The sequence below is a fragment of the Temnothorax nylanderi genome, unplaced genomic scaffold (assembly GCF_030848795.1).
Source record: "Temnothorax nylanderi isolate EJ_2023f unplaced genomic scaffold, tnyl_v1.0 TNYL_tig0350_pilon, whole genome shotgun sequence".
Classification (NCBI taxonomy): domain Eukaryota; kingdom Metazoa; phylum Arthropoda; class Insecta; order Hymenoptera; family Formicidae; genus Temnothorax; species Temnothorax nylanderi.
The window spans coordinates 158,226-176,428 of record NW_027249412.1 but is presented as its reverse complement, the minus strand read 5'-3'; positions in this window follow the sequence as shown (position 1 = coordinate 176,428).

Sequence of the window (18,203 nt, the reverse complement as noted above, 5' to 3'; positions counted from 1 at the left end):
AAAGGAAAAGTGACGCGAAGACAAATTTTCAAATTGAAAAATGCCGGGGCAAACTCGACACTTTGCCTGATCGACACAATTTGATCTAGAACTTATTTTTTATTGTCTGAAACTAAACCTACATTGTTTATCGTGTATTTAGAAAGTACAAAAATTCGGAATTAAGTAAAACAATCGTTGGAAATAATGAAAACAAAAATTGTTGAACATTCAATTATTTTCATCTAAACTCACGTCTGAAAAACAATTTATGCAAGTAAATTCGCGATTAAACGTGCGCACACATTTGTCATGGGCCATATAGCTGCATGACAAGCATCGTTTGTTATTGGGAGCCGATAAAACGGCGTGGTGTCGACTTTGCCCCCAACGTCGTTTTTAATATGCAAATTTTTTTAATATGCAAAAACTATTATTGGATTCGTATAAAGCATCGAATTTCCCATCAAAATCACTTACCAGTAGATTTGCAAGAGTAAAACTCGATGAAAGAGTAGTAATTTTCGAGAAATCAGAAAAATTATTTTTTACCTTCAAAAACGCTTATGTCACGCTAAAAATTACACCATAACTCAGAATGTCAAATTCCGTTGATAATATTGGCACATAAAGACGGATTTATGGTAGGAAAGGCAAGTTTCTACGATACATTTAAATTGGCAAAAAGCCTAGTGTCAAGTTTGCCCCGGTCTCCCCTATGTATGTATATATGTATGTATCTACACACACATACATACATTGTTAAACGTATTGCACACGCGTATTGCAAAATAATTAAAGAAAACGGCAATTCATTTAAAATAATTATAAAAACTAATGTAGAAATTTCAATAAAGGTGTTTACTCAAATTTTGTAAAAAAATTCCCAGATTTTCTAGAAATTTTACTCCAAATTCACGCTTTTGCATTGTTTAAAAACAAAAATGACTCAATATGAGCAAAAGTGAAATAAATTCACAAATTGCATGTGCAAATGCAAATGTTTACAATGAAGAATATGTTTTATTTTATTTTGCTTCTTTCCCTGCCCTTTCTTTTGCACGTCTCAGCCAAGTTTTAATGGCTTGCTCAACTTTTTTTCGATTTTCTGCTTTACACAGTAGAGCACGTTCTAAATAAAAAAAAAACATAATATAGACATAATTATATATTTGAAATATAACTATAGTTATTATACAGGGTATCTCTAAAGTCTGATTCAGCCCCCTGGATCTCAGAAACGTCTTTAGATATGGAAAAATGTTTTAGATAAAACTTTTTAGGATATTAAGGGGGACAGATGATAAAAATATGGAATTGACTTTGAGCGATTTTTTCAAGGCCAGGTCAATGTGATCCATGTTTTATTAAATGGAATCTTTTTTTTTTACATGGGGAAATCTACCACTGGGATCGCTGGCCTGGGCCAGCTTTCCCCAGTGGCCCCCTCATTTATGAGAGGGAGAAGACCCCCCGCCCTCCGGGGAGATAACGAGGGGAGTTCCGGATTCCTACCGGCTAAAACCCCATGGGTGTCCTACTATGCGCCGGTAGAGGGGGGCGCCCGGGAACTTGTTATTACCGCATCCGGACGCCCCCCCGACGCTGAGCCGTGTGAACGATTCCCTGCTCCGAGCCGTTAAGCTCGTGGCTCGAAAGCACGAGATCCATAGGGTGCGTTCGGGGAGCTCGCTACCACGCTACCAACGCTAACGCTATTAACTCCGTTCATGGAGCCATGATAGCGCTAGCGAATGCGAGCTTCATGAACAGCAGTAGCGTACTAGCGTAGCGTTTCGTAGACCCCTGCGCCGCCAAATTTGAAAAGCTGAGTTAATAGATGCTGCTGTATCAATTACTTCTTTAATATTTTCAGGGCAGAAGTTGAGAGTAGTATGTGTGTAAATGAATACGATTCATTTGTAGTAAAACAACTTAAAGAAACTATTTTATGAAACTCATGTTTGCAAAGCACTTCTGGATCCGACTCTTCAAAGTGTTAGAGGTGTTGCTGAATATCTCGCAGACAAGCAGCAATCTTCTGAGGAATTTTTAATATATATGATCTACAAAATGGTTCCCCTGAATATTAGAAATGAGCAGGTTAGATTATTTTTATATTTTATTTATTAACATTAAGCGACGTTTTAGATTAGATCATATTTTAACAAATATTTTTATTTTAGTAAAACTTATTGTCCAATTGAATGACATTGTTTTTATATAAAATGAAAAATATAATTAAATATATTTTTTAATAATATATCCATATTTGGTTCCATTTGATTATATGCTATATAAAATTAATTTATACTTTTAATACAATAAAAAAAATTTGTGTAGGGGAGACCGGGGCTTAACCTTCAGTTTTTCTTCTGTGCCGATTTTTAACAAGAAAATAAACAATTGTAGTTAAATATGGTATACCACTGTAAAGAGTGAACCTTGAGCTACAAAATTTATATAGGAAATTTTTATCTACGTCACTTTGTTTAACCGGTATAGAGCAAAAACGACAACGGTGGAAAAATTGAAATCTCAAAAATGCCGGGGTTTAACCGTCACACTGCATTTTCAATACATATACGTACATCTAATCCTGAAAAATGATAGGATACATTTTAATACTTGTTTTTTAAGAGAAAAATATAAAAATTTATTTAAAATTTTTATGCAAAACATTATTAAAAAATAGTTACAAGGGTTTCTCTTTCCGCAGAAGTCACTCGCCCGACTTGTTTCACTCCTCGACGTCCGATGACTCTATTCGGTGTCTGAACGGTTGTAATTCCCGTCTCATCCATATTCCATATGCAGTGAGCCTGGAAATGCCCGGAAATGCCTTGGAAATGCATCCGGACTACTTACTGACGGATTAGCCCCAAACACAAGTTTCAGGTTTGTTCGCCCACGAAATATTAGACATCAACGATAATGAAAAAACTACACTGGATTCGTGTTCAGCATGCATTACTCTTGTAACAATCACGTTTTCCCCGCTCGGAATTAGCTCGCCGGGCCAGGATGAGAAAACGTGGAGACACTGTTTGGTTTCACAAAAACTTTATTCCTTATTCTCTATTTGATAATACAAATTGATGGAGGGTGTGAGTGTATGTGCTTGGGTGTGTGTGTGTGGCTCCGCTGAGCCGCTGTGTACGTGTGCGGGGTGAATTCGCGGACAAGAGACGGAGGCGCGGTTGCCTTGAATTCGCGGACAAGAGACGGAAGCGCGGTTGCCTTGAATTCGCGGACAAGAGACGGAGGCGCGGTTGCCTTAAATTCGCGGAGGCGCGGTTGCCTTGAGTACTTATCGCTAGACTTATGACTACGCGGGCGGATTCGCGGAGGCACGGTTGCCTTATGCGGACGGTCAGGTGGTCAGGAGCTCACTCGGGGGCACCCGAGCGAGCGGCCCGTACACCGGGGGCACCCGGCTTGAAGACGGGGGCACCCGTCTTCCGTACGGCGGAAAGGGTCGGGGGCGCCCGACCCAGCGGCAGGAGAGGGCAGGTAAACCAACCGGGGGCACCCGGCTGGGAGGCCCGTACTCTGGGGGCACCCAGGTGAGAACGGGGGCACCCGTTCTCTGCACGGAGGACGAGGTTGGGGGCACCCAACCTGGTTAAGCGGTCTCGGAGAGTGGTCGTGTCGGGAGCAGGAGCTGGACAGGACTGGTGCCTGGTGTCGGCTCGAGTCCCCTATTTATACCCCGAGTTAGCGAGCGGTGGGGGCTGCCCCACCGCTCGGGCACAGGAACACGTGTGCCGTGACGCCGAGCGCGTGTTAGCTGGCCGTCAGGGCCGTACCGCTAGTGACGAATACACGTATCGTCACACTCTTTATAATCACGTACCTCGAGATTTGGAGAGCAAATATTATTGCAAATATTACAAAATTTCCACGCGCAGAAAATGTAACTTTCACCTTCCGAAAACACGTTTGCCCTCGTAAAAATCATAACACGGCAGGTAACCTGCCGAAACTCCGTTGGTCACATGGGTACCATAAGCAGCGTTTACAATGTTAATAGCAAGTTTGCACAATATACAGGTTCCGAGATATTTGATTTGACGGTTTAACCCCGGCGACGGTTAGGCCCCGGTCTCCCCTATATGAATTTTGTCCATTAAGCTATATATAACTTTTATTACAGTTTTTATCAACTATATATCTAAGCAATACCTAGTATAGGTAATTTACAGTATCTAGATTTACAAAATCTAGGCTTAATATTGTAATTAAGCCTAGTATATATAAGTCTTACATAATTTATATTTGCAACAGCTTCTATATTAATCACCAAATATAAGATTATTATTTTTATGATATATATAAGTTAGATTCTCATGTTTAGTTTTACTTTTTCATAATAGGCATCTTATAAAGAAGCAGATTATCTTAATAAGTCGTGTGAGCTTCTTGGAGTTAAAAAATTACGATTGGAGTTGGCTGCGAAACATACAAGCATTATTCCTCCTGAAGATCCTATTCTTGTCGAAGTTAAAAAGTATTTACATATGTCAGAATCTATTATCGAAGATCCTCTACAATGGTAGAATAAAATGAAGTTGTCACTGCCGAATTTGTACAAATTGGTATGCTGCTTTTATGCCATACCGATTACTAGTTCAGCATCTGAATGCGCGTTTTCTTCTGCAGGTTTGCTTATCACAGCAAAACGTTCTTCGTTAAAACCATCAAAATCTAATAAAATATTATTTATTCACGATAATTTCAAATTAATAAAAGATATATATTTAAAGTCAGTAAAATAAGTTTTACATTAAGTATAAATTATATTATTTATACAACTTAATATGTGAAGAAATGTTTAATAAGTAAGAGAGAAAGAAGTCTGATATCTGATGGTTATACAGTGAATTACATTTTATTTTTGTTACGTTTGATGGTCAGGAATAACATTTTAAGACAAATTTTATTTTCTTTTGTGAAAGAAAAGATATTAGTAATGCTAATAAAGTGATCGTATTTTGAAAACAAGTGCTGAGTATTTATTGTTTGCTATTTTTGTTCATATTATTTATAAAAAGTTAAAATTGAACTTTATTTTAAGTCAGGAGGATTTAAAAAAATGTACTAACGCCGCCGTTCGCCGTCGCCACCGATAAATTATCATCCGCCAATTCCGCCGCCGCTGAAAGAGAAAATTATCGGCGAACTTGCCGCCGCCAAACTATTTTGCTTCAAACGCCGCAATTCACTACCATTGACTATTGCGCTGTTCATAGAGCCTGTAAACGGTAACGCTATTAATGCACTACCTCGAAAGGAAGAGCGTTGGTAGCGAGCAGTTATGACGTATAACACTACCAGTAATGACGTCACGACAGCGTTTGGTAGCGCTATCATAGAGCTCCGCGAACAGCCAGTAGCGCTAGGTAGCGCTAGGTAGCGCTAATAGCGTCTCCCCGAACGCACCCATAGTGTGTGTGGCGGGGTGCGGACACCGCACACCCCGCCACCCCTCCCATTGTTGCGGGAGGTGTTGGCCGGCCCCCGGAGTCCCCGCCGGGGGCCGACCTCCCTTCCTCCGGGCTCCCCCCGCGTCGGCAGGGGAGGCCCGGAGGTACGTTACCTCTACTAACGCCTGAACGTAGTAAAGGCGAAAGTGCCCCCTTCCGAAGAGAAAGGGGGTGCGGGCCTGTGAGAGACCCGCTATGAATCGTCCAGTCGTAACGCTTCCCCTTGCGGGGAGGGCGGGCCCTAATGGGGCCCACAGCAGTTACGGCTGGAACTGGATCCGCTTGTGCGGATATATCCCCCCCACCCGGCCGACCGTGACGCTTCCGCCTAGGCGGAGAGCAGGCCTTTGAAGGCCTACTACACTCACGGCCGGTCCTGAGGATCCGCCTCAGGGGGTTGACGCTCCCCACGGCGGATCCTCTCATCTTCTTCTTTGGCGGACATTACCTCGCCACAAAAAGCGAGGAATGCCCGCCAACGATCCTTTCTCCCGACGATCGCCGCCACGACCGCCGGGAGGGAGAGATCATGGCCAATCATATCTGTGAGGACACGGCGCTGTCTTGCCCACGCTGGACAGAATTCCAGCGTGTGCTGCGCCGTGTCCCTCACCTCGTCGCAGTGCCAGCACCTTGTGGTGGCTTCCTTCCCTATACGACACAGGTACCCACCGAAGCATCCGTGCCCGGTGAGCACCTGCGTCGCGTGATACGACAACCCGAGTCGCCGACTGCCCAGCCAATCTGCCAGGCAGGGTCGGACGCGTCGACGGTCCTCTTACCTGCCAGTGACGGGTTGGCAAGATAGTCTTGCCATTTCGTCACGAGGACCGCGCTCTCTTGGAGCTTGACTATACGACGACCCTTCCAGATCGATCGGCTCCTCCCCATCCCTCATGGCTCGCAGCTCTCTCGTACGCCGATATACCTCGGCGCACTGTCGAGGCGCGAGCTCTAATGGGGGGAGCCCGGAGAGAATCGTCGCTGCCGCGTGACTAACGGTACGGTATGACCGCGACACCCTCAGGGCTACGGGGCGTTGGATTCGGCGCAAGAGCGCCTGTAGTCGCCTCGAGCTCTCAACCGCCGAGGCCCAAATTGGGGCCCCGTAGAGCGTCACGGCCTGCACCGTTGCGGCGTATAGTCGGCGAGCACGACCGCTCGCCCCTCCCAGGTTAGGCATGAGCCTTGAAAAGCTCCCGCCCACCGCCCGTACCCTGGGAGCCAGGCGAGCAAAGTGCTCGCCGAAGCTCCAGGTCCCGTCCAACCAGAGGCCCAAGAGTTTCAAATGGGCCTCTACAGGGACTCGGGTTTCCTCCACGAGGATGTGGGCCGCGGGCGGCTTTCCCCTCAGACGGTAAAAATAGGCCGCCTGGGTCTTCTGGGGAGCCACCCTAAGGCCCACCCGCCTCATGGCAGCCACCACACTGGCTACTGCGACGTTGGCCTTGCTCCTGGCCTCCTCCCAATCGCCGCCCTCGACCCCCAGGAAATAATCATCCGCGAAAGCGTTTATCCAACACCTTAGGGGGAGGGCGACTCGCAGGACGGCATCGTAGCCTAGGTTCCACAGGAGTGGGCCCATGACGGGCCCCTGTGGAACCCCCCGCACGACTAATCTCACCTTGAGATTGCCCTCTCGGTCTGTATAGACCAATCTCCTGTCCCGGAGGTAGTCGTAAATTACGGCTATTAGATAAGGGGACACCCTATGGTGTTCGAGTGCCGCCCTTATCACCCACTAGAGCAGGGTGTTAAACGCGTTTGCGACGTCAAACGAGACGCCGAGTAACACCCTGCCCGCCTCCGCCGCTGCTCTCGCGAGGGCACGGATACGCTCGATGGCGTCCACCGTAGACCGGCTCTCGTGAAAGCAGTACTGGTCCGGACTGAGGTCCGGACCAGTCCGGGACAGGTGTCGGACGAGGCGCTCAGCGATTACTCACTCAAAGAGTGGTCCAGAGAGTGGTCCACCACCCTCTCCAAGAACTCGGGGTCCATGGCTTCGGTCGCAGAGGGCGCCCAAGCCCTGAGCTTGTTCAGAACTACCTTGTAGGGGCGCCCCCATGGATCCTTGTCCAGGTCCATCAGGAGCTCCTCCCAAGCTCGGTCCTTGGCCCTCTTAATCGCCAGGGAGAGGGCCCGCTTGGCGGAGCGGTATGCCTCTCCCGCCTCCTCTAGGCGGTGTGGTCTCCGGCTTCTCCGCGCCCTCAACCGCGCACGCCTAGCGTGGACCGAGGAGCGCCGTAACTCGGCGATCTTCTCGGTCCACCAATACGCCTTACGACGTGGACTCGGCCTGACTCGGGGGATGCTTGCGTCGCACGCTTGCTTCAGGATGTCCCCGAGCCATTCGTAGGCCTCGTCCACGTCCGACGCCTCCTCCACTTAGAAGACGTCGTCTGCCCATGAGGAGGTCTGGATCGCGGCCCTAAACAGGTCGCGATTTAACCTCCTCAGGGCCCATCGCGGAAACTTCGTATCGAGCTCCCTGCGGCGGTCCAAGACCTCGGGGGGGGGGGGGTCGAGAGACTGATCTTAATGTATAAATGGTCTGAGAGAGTCTCTGCTTCTTCGACCACCCTCCACCCTGATATGCGGCGCGTAGCGGAGGAATCTGCCCACGTGATATCCACAATGGACCCCCCCCCCGCTGCCGCACGCAGGTCTGTACGGACCCCGCGTTTAGAACGCAGAGTCCAAGGCCCGCCGCCCATTCCTCAAGGATCCTCCCCCTGGCATCGGTGACCGGGAACCCCCACAACGCCGACTTTGCGTTGAAATCCCCGGCCACCACCACTGGCCCGGGGAGAATCCTCGCCACACAACTCCGGATGGAGTCGACCACCGCCTCGTAAGTAGCCACGTCCCAGCGGGGGGCAGGTATACCGCCACCACCGAGACGCGGCCCCACCGGACTGCGACGTAGCCGACGCCTGCCTCGATGCGAGAACAGGCAGCCGGCTCGTCCGTCTGCTTCCATGTAATGGCGACGGAGCCGCACCGGCCGGCCGCCCCACACGGGCTATCCGGTGGGATCCAGTACGTCTCCGACACTACACCCAGGCCACTGCCGCGCTCCGCCATCGCGTGGAGGAAAACGTCCTGCGCAGCGCGGCAGTGGTTCAGGTTCGCTTGAATCAGTTTCTGGGGCATTATTGGTCCGTTTATTCAGGGACCCCCGCCTCTTTCTCGTTTTCTTGCCCCTCCAGGGGTTGTGTCTCCGCCCGGGGAGACTTCTTCTCCATGTCCTGCCCAGGGGCTGGCATGATCGCGAGCAGGGATGGCGTCGGCGCCACCTCTCCCCTGCTCTTCCTTGCGCTCAGTTTCTTCCTCTGGGTGGGATTCGGCTGGTCATCGCCGCCCTCGCCTTCTTTGTCGCTGCTCGCGGTGGCCGCCCTCTTCTTCGGCACCTTTATCGATACCTCCTCGATCTTCGTGATCACCGGGTGACTTGGGGTCTCCGACGGTTCGACCTCTATCGCCTCGTCGCCACCCTTCTCCTTTCGGGGTGGAGGGTTCGCCGCCGTGGTGACTTTGGCCCTCTTCCCGGCCTTCGTCTTTGTTCTGGCGGACTTACATGTTTTCTCGCCAGCCCGGTGCTCGGCCGGTCTACCGAGATCCGTGCAGACCGGGCACCGGGGTTTCGCTCTGCACTCTTGCGCGCGGTGCCCCGGCTTCCCGCAGCGGTAGCACCGCCCGCTTCTGTCCACGTCGTTTGGGCAATTCGCCCTGACGTGGCCCCCCTCGAGACATTTAAAACATTGGAGGGGCCTAGCCTCCAATGTTTGTATCCGTGCCCAAAACCACCCGACCCGGATTTTTCCGCCCTTCTTGGCGACGGCGTTTATCGTCGCCAAAGGGCATCTCACCCAGAACGTGCTTAGTCTATTGGGCCCTTTTCGTAACGGACCCACTTGGACCTGTGCCAGCAGGCATTTCCCGACATCGGCAATGGTGGCCGCCAGTTCTTCTGCCGTCACGGACGTCTCTAGGTCCAAGACCCTGAGCTCGCCCGTCTTGACGGGTCTGGCCACCTTAACCCCCTCGCGCTCCGCAAATACTTGCGCCATGCTATTTGCTAGCGCGTCCGCCTTAGCCTTAGCGGCGCCGTCCGCTCCCGGGACCTCGAGGATCAGGGCCCCGGTCTGGGCCCTTTTTAGCCTAAGGGCTCCCTCTATGCCGAGCTCCTTTAACGATATTCTGCTTCGAGCCTCCCTCATCAACTCGTCGCAGTTTCCGTCCGTAGCGGTGAGAACCACCGCTGCCGTACGCGGCAGTTTCCTCTTTCCGGCCCTGCCGTTCTTCCCAGCCGCGTTGTTGACCTTGTTAGCCGTCTTAGCGGGCGCCTTTTTCGTAGGCGCGGCTTTGACGGTCTTATTAGGTGTAGGACCTTTCACACCGACGGCCAGTTTATTAGCCAGGGGTGTCCTTCCGCTCTGCTCCTTACCCTTACTTACCACCGTGGACCACGCTTCCTGTTGGGTCACTACGACGGCACTCTTTGCAGGAAGAGGGGCAGGGCCGGCCTTCCCTCCTAAGGTCTTGGTCTTAGTTCCCACCGATCCGGATGCGGACACCGGCTTCACAGCCGAGGTGCCCACCGGGCCAGATGTGGGAGCCGACTTTGCTACAATCCCCTTTGTCTTCTTGGCCCCTTTGCTCTTCGCGGAGGCCCCCTCCTTATCCTTCTTGCTGTCGCCGTTACCGGCAACTGCCTTCTCTTTTGGTGCGATTTGACTTGGCATCGTCAAGGTTGATTGGCCGAGCTTGGCCATAAGGACCTCAAACATGGCTTCCATTTTACAGGAGACCGCGTTCAAGACCCTCTCCTCTAATTTCCGTTTCGTTGGCTGTGTTGTACTCAGCGAACTCGGCGTGCTTTCCACGCCTGACACGAACTTGTTCTTCCGCTGAGCACTCTTGGGCTGAACAGCCGGCTCAAGTAGCGCAGGCCCCCGTCCACCCACGGGAGGCCTGCGCACCTGAGGAATTTTTTCCTCTTCTATTTCCGCCAAAATCCTTAGCCTTCTGGCTTCGGCAGCGGCTTTCTCCTCTTCCTCTGCTGCGGCTTTTCGCGCATCCTCGTCCTCATCTGAGGAATCCGGTATGACTGGTATGGTCTTGCTTCCCTTTCTACGCGTTACCCTCGTGGAAGATCCCACTCCGGGACTGTTGGGTATCTCGTCCACCTCCATGGGTGTAGTATCCACGGAGCTTCGGGTCTGCACGCAGACCTTCTCGACCATCTCGCGGAGCTTGTCGTTTTCCTCGCGGAGTTTGTTGCTCTCCTCGCGCAAGGCGGCGATTTGCGTACGAAGTACCTCGAGCTCCGCGTCTCGACCGAACTTGTCGTCCTGTCCCATGCGTTCGACCATCTTGGTGACCGCCGCCGTGATGGTCGCGGCTGCGGCGTTCAAGTGGCCTTTGTCGGTTCCCCTCAGACTAGCAGCGGTGGTACAAACTTTATCGACCACCCTGGTAGCTTCGAGGATACGGCTCGGGAGATCGACGGTTGGAGCCATCTGGAGCTCCTCGAGCATCTCCAGCTCCTTCTTCTTCCTATTTATGAACAGGGAAGGAGCCACCGATGGATCCGCCAGCTCCCTGATTCTCTGTTCCTCACGCTCCCTCTCTTCCCTGGCCATTGGAGCCTTTTTTACTTATCAGTCACCCGTGGTGACTGGTCTTCCTCTCTTCCTCTTTTCTTTGGGCTGTTTGTTTGCCCAGAACTTCCCATTCTCGGGTTCAGCGTCGGTCACAGTGTCCGACCCCTCCGATTCGATCGTTTCTACGGACACATAGGTGTCGCGAGACTCGGACCTCGCCCTTGAGCTCGATGAGCTCGATCTGTGGTCCAGGGTTTTCCCCTTGGCCTCGTCAAGGGCTACATCCCATTCTTTCATCTTCCGGTCGATAGTGTCGACCCTCGACTTCCTCTCCTTGGGAGTGGGAACGGCGAAGACGTTGTCCTTTTTTTTATCGTAAGGAAATCTTCTACTATTGGGATCCCAGGCCTGGGCCCGGTTTACCCAATAGCCCCCCGTTTAACAGGGGGGAAGACCCCCTTGCCCTCCGGGGAGAGAAACGAAGGGAGTGCCGGATTTTTACCGGCTAAAACCCTACGGGTGTCCAACCTACGCCTATGGGGGTCGCCCGGAAACATGATACAGCTGCATCCGGTGCGCCCCCAGCGTTGAGCCTGGCTTTGGCTCACTCCTCCGAGCCTTCTGGGCTCTGTGGCTCCAGAGGAGTCTATTGATCGAGTTGTGCGGAGGGGTGTGGACACCGCCCACCCCTCCGCCCCTCCCGTTGTTTTATGGGAGGTTTGGCCGACACCCCGGAAACCCCGCCGGGATGCCGAGCTCCCACCCCGTCGGGGGAGGGAGTCCGGAGGTACTGCACCTCTCTTGCTGCTAAAGTGCAGCGACTTTTCCGTCGGTTTACATGGCCGATCGGAAGGTGGGTCTTTTCGAAAGGTCCACCGTAATCATGGCTGAGACGGGCTCCGCCGCGTCATCGGGATCTCTTTCCCCGCGACGGATCCTCTCAGCATCCTCCTTCGTGGACATTACTTGTCCACAAAAGTCACCAGGAGGGCTCGTCCCCGCGCCGCCGCCCCCCATTCCTCTCCTAACAATGACGCTTCCTCCCCCCCTTGGAGGTGAGGAGGAGCCAAGGCGGGCGTAGAGAAGGATGACACCCCCGTCGGGAGGTGACGTCCCCGCCCCCGCGCCGTTGTCCTATCGCGCCCTACGTGGGGCCGTATCCGGGACACCGTTGCGAGGCCGTAGTCGCCGCCGCCACTCTTCTGGTGGCGGCGACACTCTTGGTGGTCGCCTCGGCGCCCATTCTTCTTCCTCCTCTTCTTCCTTGTCGGTCGGAGGGGGGCGTACTTCCCCCCTCCTGATCCTCTCGCTCGCCTCCTTCTGCGACATTACACTGCCGCAGAAGGAGACGAATGCCTTTCATTTCTCCTCTCCCCCCGACTGTCGCCGCCACGACAGCCGGGAGGGAGAGGTCCAAGCCTATCTCATCCGTAAGAACACGGCGCTGCACACTCCACGCTGGACAATCCTCCAGCGTGTGCTGCGCCGTGTCCTCCTTCTCGTCGCAATGCCAGCACCTCGTAGTGGCCTCTTTCCCGATGCGACACAGGTACACACCGAAACATCCATGTCCGGTGAGCACTTGCGTCGCGTGATAAGTCAACACGCGTCCCCGACCACCCAGCCATTCCACTAGGTGGGGTTGGATGGCTTCGACGGTCCTCCTGGCCTCTGAGCCAGTGATATTGGCCGGGCTGGCAAGGTAATCTTGCCATCTACGTATAAGGACCGCCTTTTCCTGGAGCTTAATTAATTGACGAGCCCTGGGCACGATTTCTCCCCCCCTGGCTCGCAGCTCACCGACGCGCCGGTACACCTCGGCATATTGTCGGGCTGCGAGTTCAATTAGAGGGGTTCCTGCCAGGGCTGTCGCCGCCACGTGTGAGACCGTGCGGTATGACCGTGACACTCTTAGGGCAATCACTCGCTGGGCTCGGCGCAGAAGCGCCCTAATGCGAGTGGTTCTCTCCGCCGCGGTGACCCAGATTGGGGCACCATAGAGTGCCACGGCGTGCACAGTCGCCACATATAATTGGCAAGCACGACCGCTCGCCCCTCCCATGTTCGGCATAAGCCTCGCGAGACTATTTGCGACGCCAAGAGTTCTGGGAGCCAGGCGAGCGAAGTGCTCGCCAAAACTCCAGGTACCATCCAACCAGAGGCCCAGGATTTTCATCTGGGCCCCCACGGGGACGCGGACTTCCTCCACCATTACGTGGACCCCAGGCGGTCTCCCCTGCCGACGGTCGTAGAAGTAGACCGCCTGCGTTTTCTGGGAAGCCACCTTGACGCCCATCTCCTTCATTGCGGCCACCACTCTGGCAATTGCGAAGTTGGCCCTACGCCGGGCCTCCTCCCAGTCGCCACCCTCGACCCCCAGGAATGTATCATCCGCAAAACCATTTAACCAACATCCCGGGGGCAGGGCGACGAGCAGCACGGCATCATATCCTAGGTTCCACAGTAGGGAGCCGAAAACCGACCCCTGTGGAACTCCCCGCACTATCAGCTTCACCCTCAGCACGCCCTCTCGGTCCGTATAAACGAGCCTCCTGTCTCGGAGGTAATCGAATATGACGGCGACCAGATATTGCGGGACCCTGTGATATTCCAGGGCCCGGCGTATCATCAGGGATGTTAGATCTAGAACTCAACCTGACTCGTTGGACGAGAGTGGGGGACACATACACATAGAAGAGAAGGCACGTACGTGTGCGCTCGAACCTCGGCGGGGCTCGGCGAGCCTCGGCCAGCTTCGGAATAATAGACAAGGACAGCCACATATATTCTTTCTCTTTCTCGCGCGTTGGAAGCCACGTGACCGTGCGCCGGGCCGGCCGGCCACGGCCAGCTACGGCTAGACTAGCTTGGCGGAAAAGCGAGAAATCTCTCGTGAACGCGAGGGAAGATTTCTTTGGCGGCGCGGCGCGACGAAATGTTCTCGTCTACTATTTGAGGCTATGCATATACAATAATATGTATATGTAAAATTATATAACTATATAATTAATTAAAATTATATAATTATCACAATAGATTTTTGCGTCACCCGGGAGGTACTATTGTGAATTGACGCGTTCTTTTTTTAGTGGTTTCCCCGTAGGCCTATTCCACTAAAAAATAATGCTATAAAATGGTCGTAGCTTGTTAGGGGAAAAAACAAAACTATGCAATATATATAAATATTAATCGCACTTATAGCTCGTCAAAGAAAAAAATAAAATTATGTGATAAGTAAACTATACATATATAAAAATAAAATAAATAATAAATACATATAATATATAATAAATTTTATATATATATACAATACACACACACACACACGCACGCACGCACGCACGCACGCACGCACGCACGCACGCACGCACGCACACACACACACACATATATATATATAATTTATTATACATATATTATATAATTTATTATTTACTTTATTTTGATATATGTATAGTTATACAATAAATATGTATATATAGTGTTGCGCCCGTGCCGTGACACCCGTTACCCGTAGGCTGAACTTGGCTTCGCTCTGCGGAAGCTTCAAGCCGGAGCGCGTTCCTTGACAACGGGACGCTGTTATGAATTATTGATTTTATTGATTTTCCGTTCGACTGTCAGATTTGTTCTTGAACAGCTGGACCGTTCGGACGTGGGTCCGCGCTGTACTTTATTAATTCTACAATAAACGCTGAGATTGTTTCCTTGTTCAACCGCGGTGTTCCCTTTATTTCCGCGAGCGTCGGGAGTGAGTGCGCGAGAGTGAGCGAGTGTGACAGTGCGACTCGGGGAGCGCAACAATATATATACATACACAAAATTTATTTATATTATACATATACATATGAATATACATACATATATGTGTATATATACACACACAGGGTGTTTTGTTTTAAGTAATACAGTTAATTATCTTGAAAATAAAACATTTTTGGGTAAGATGTTTCATATAAAAGTTTTAGGGTTTCAAGGGGGGCAAATAATGGTAAAATCAGTTTTCGAAAAAAAATAGCTGATCGGCTGTTGACGCGATCTCGAAATCAATTGAGTTCTCTTAGAAAAAGGGATCGAAACAGTTGATCGACCGTTAGCTGATCTTTGCATTAATTTGATTTATTGTTACCAGGACGCGAAGGTCCGGGGATATTTACAAACTTTTCGAGTATTTAACCCCGGATCTTCGCGCCCGCGGCGCACTCGATCTCAAGTTATTTACAGTGGCAGTGTGTCTTATCCTAGAACAGTCTTGTGACTTACACTAATTGAATTGTGCTCTTACAATTAGTAAACTAACGAGTCTTTGTCTTGTGAAGAAGTGACGATTTCATATATATTCAGGTATTTCTGTCTTTAATCTGTTTAGTTAATCCTAGCTCGCCACATTTCAGTCCAGTAGACCGCCAATCATTTTTCAACGTGACAAATAACAATGCGACAAAGTCGAGCGGTCTCACGGAGTATGTGGCGATTTAAGGTTGTCTCGCAATAATACAATCGGGACGGTCAATTACTTTTAAGTTGTACAAATGTGTAGATACCACATTTATTAACGTGTAGTTAAAAGTTTCAAATTTTTCTTGTTAATTGCAATTTGCGAGACAACTACCTACCTTAACGACTCGAAAATAAATGTGGCTAGCTAACGTTAATTCCTTTATTACATTTGTTTTTAGACTTTTTCATTTAAAAATGGAAAAAAGTAATAAATTAAAGAAAAATCTGAAGTCAAGCTTTTCAGAAGCTTGGCTTACAAGGGGAGGACCAGGTAGTGCCCTCACCGATTTAAATAAATTTTTAATATGTTGTAGGGTTAACCCCCCACTAATTAATGGTAAAGTGGCACGATGCAATACTCGAGCATTCGCAAGATATTTGCATCGAAATTTACTTATTTAGTCCATTCGCCAGGTCGATTGAGCATTTTTATCGAGGTTGATGGCTTAAGTTAATGTTTTTTTATGTTTTTTGGGTCATAGAACAAGAATCTGTAAATAGTTTTTTCGTAAGTCGATGCAATAAAAAGTCATTAACAATTTATTTGTTTAAATTGCCCTAGCGATCAAACAATACATCCTATAAAAAAATAAACTAGAGAAAGTTTGTTCCTCTTTTCACGATGAACAAAATGGCGTTTAAATTTTTCCAAAATCTTCATTATTGACGGAAATATGTCAATTTTTAGGTAATTACTGCCTACGCGTCGCGGAGTACCCTAGGAGCAAAAAAGGATAAAAAAGGAGCAAAAAAAATAAATTAAATTAAAATTAAAAGAGTAAAACTCGTGTGGTACAATTGAGCGCGAGCGCGCACGCCTAGGGTACTCCGCGACGCGTAGGCAGTAATTACCTAAAAATTGACATATTTCCGTCAATAATAAAGATTTTGGAAAAATTTAAACGCCATTTTGTTTATCGTGAAAAGAGGAACAAATTTTCTCTAATTCATTTTTTTATAGGATGTATAGTTTGATCGCTAGGGCAATTTAAACAAATAAATTGTTAATAACTTTTTATTGCATCGACTTACGAAAAAACTATTTACAGATTCTTGTTCTACGACCCAAAAAACATAAAAAAAAACATTAACTTAAGCCATCAACCTCGATAAAAATGCTCAATCGACCTGGCGAATGGACTAAATAAGTAAATTTCGATGCAAATATCTTGCGAATGCTCGAGTATTGCATCGTGCCACTTTACCATTAATTAGTGGGGGGTTAACCCTACAACATATTAAAAATTTATTTAAATCGGTGAGGGCACTACCTGGTCCTCCCCTTGTTAGTGATGACCGATTCAAATCTTGGATACGCAAAGTGCCATTTAATGAGCATTTCTTTCACTGTACAGTGTGCAAGAAAAATTTTTCATGCAGCTGGTTATCACGTGTAACAAGACATGCAAAAATATATATCATGTAATAATAATAATGACTCAGATGATAATAATAATGTAATTGCTAAAAAAAAACTATATTATAAACAAAATTTTAGGCCACAATGGTTAGATCTCGAGCAATATAAACCATGGCTATGCGAAGCGCATGACGCAAATTCATTTCTTGTAGCATTTGTAATAAAACTATTGTTGGTGGTTTGTCACAAATCGAGCGTCACGCGAAATCCAAAATGCATATAAATAAATTTGAAAAATCTAATATACGAGCGAATGGACCGAATGAAGAACAAGTAAACATGCAATTTGACGAATCATCTTTGTCGTTTGAGGAGCGAAAAAAAATAGCGGAGATTTGATTTGCGGCAGTAATGGCTGATAAAAATATTCCATTCAAAACGGCAAAAATAATTCTCAATTTTTTTAAAAACATCAACGAAGGTTGTCCTATCGTAAAGAGTATGAACCTGGGTCGAACAAAATATACAAACATTATTTCGAATGTTTTGTGCCCAGTCGAAACGAATCGTGTCGTGGAATATATTTGCAACACGAAATTCTCTGTTTTTATAGATGAAACGTCAGACATTACCAACGACAAATGGGTGACGTTTCATGTACGTTTTGTTCATCCCGAAACATTAGAAATACAATCCCAGTTAGTAAAACTAATTAATGTTGATGCAGCGGATTGCAGTGCCGAGAAGTTATTCACTGCATTTAAACATGAAATATGGAAGCTCGAGATACCTATTTTAAATATTATTGCTTTATCATGTGACAACGCATCTGTGATGACGGGAAAACATTTATCATTTAAAAAAAAACTTGAAGAGATGTGTAAAAATGTTTTGACGTTATCATGCCCGTGTCATTTTGTCGCATTAGCTGCACACGCTGCATGTAATAAAATTCCTCCTTCTTGCAAGCATTTTGTAAAAAAAATTGCTTACTACGTTAACAGTAGTCCCAAGAGAACAGCTATTTTCCGGGAATTTTCAGAATGTTTTCAAGATAAAAACCTCAGAATTTTAAAGTTAGCTGACACGCGGTGGCTGTCCCATCACGCATGCGTCGAAAGACTTGTAGAATATTGGGATACTGTAAAACTTTTCCTAAATGAAATGGTCGTAAGCGACAAAACAAAATCTGGAGAAAATCTATTGCACATTATGCAAAATGTAGAAACAAAAGCTTATATGCTGTTTCTAAAGTATATTTTACATTAT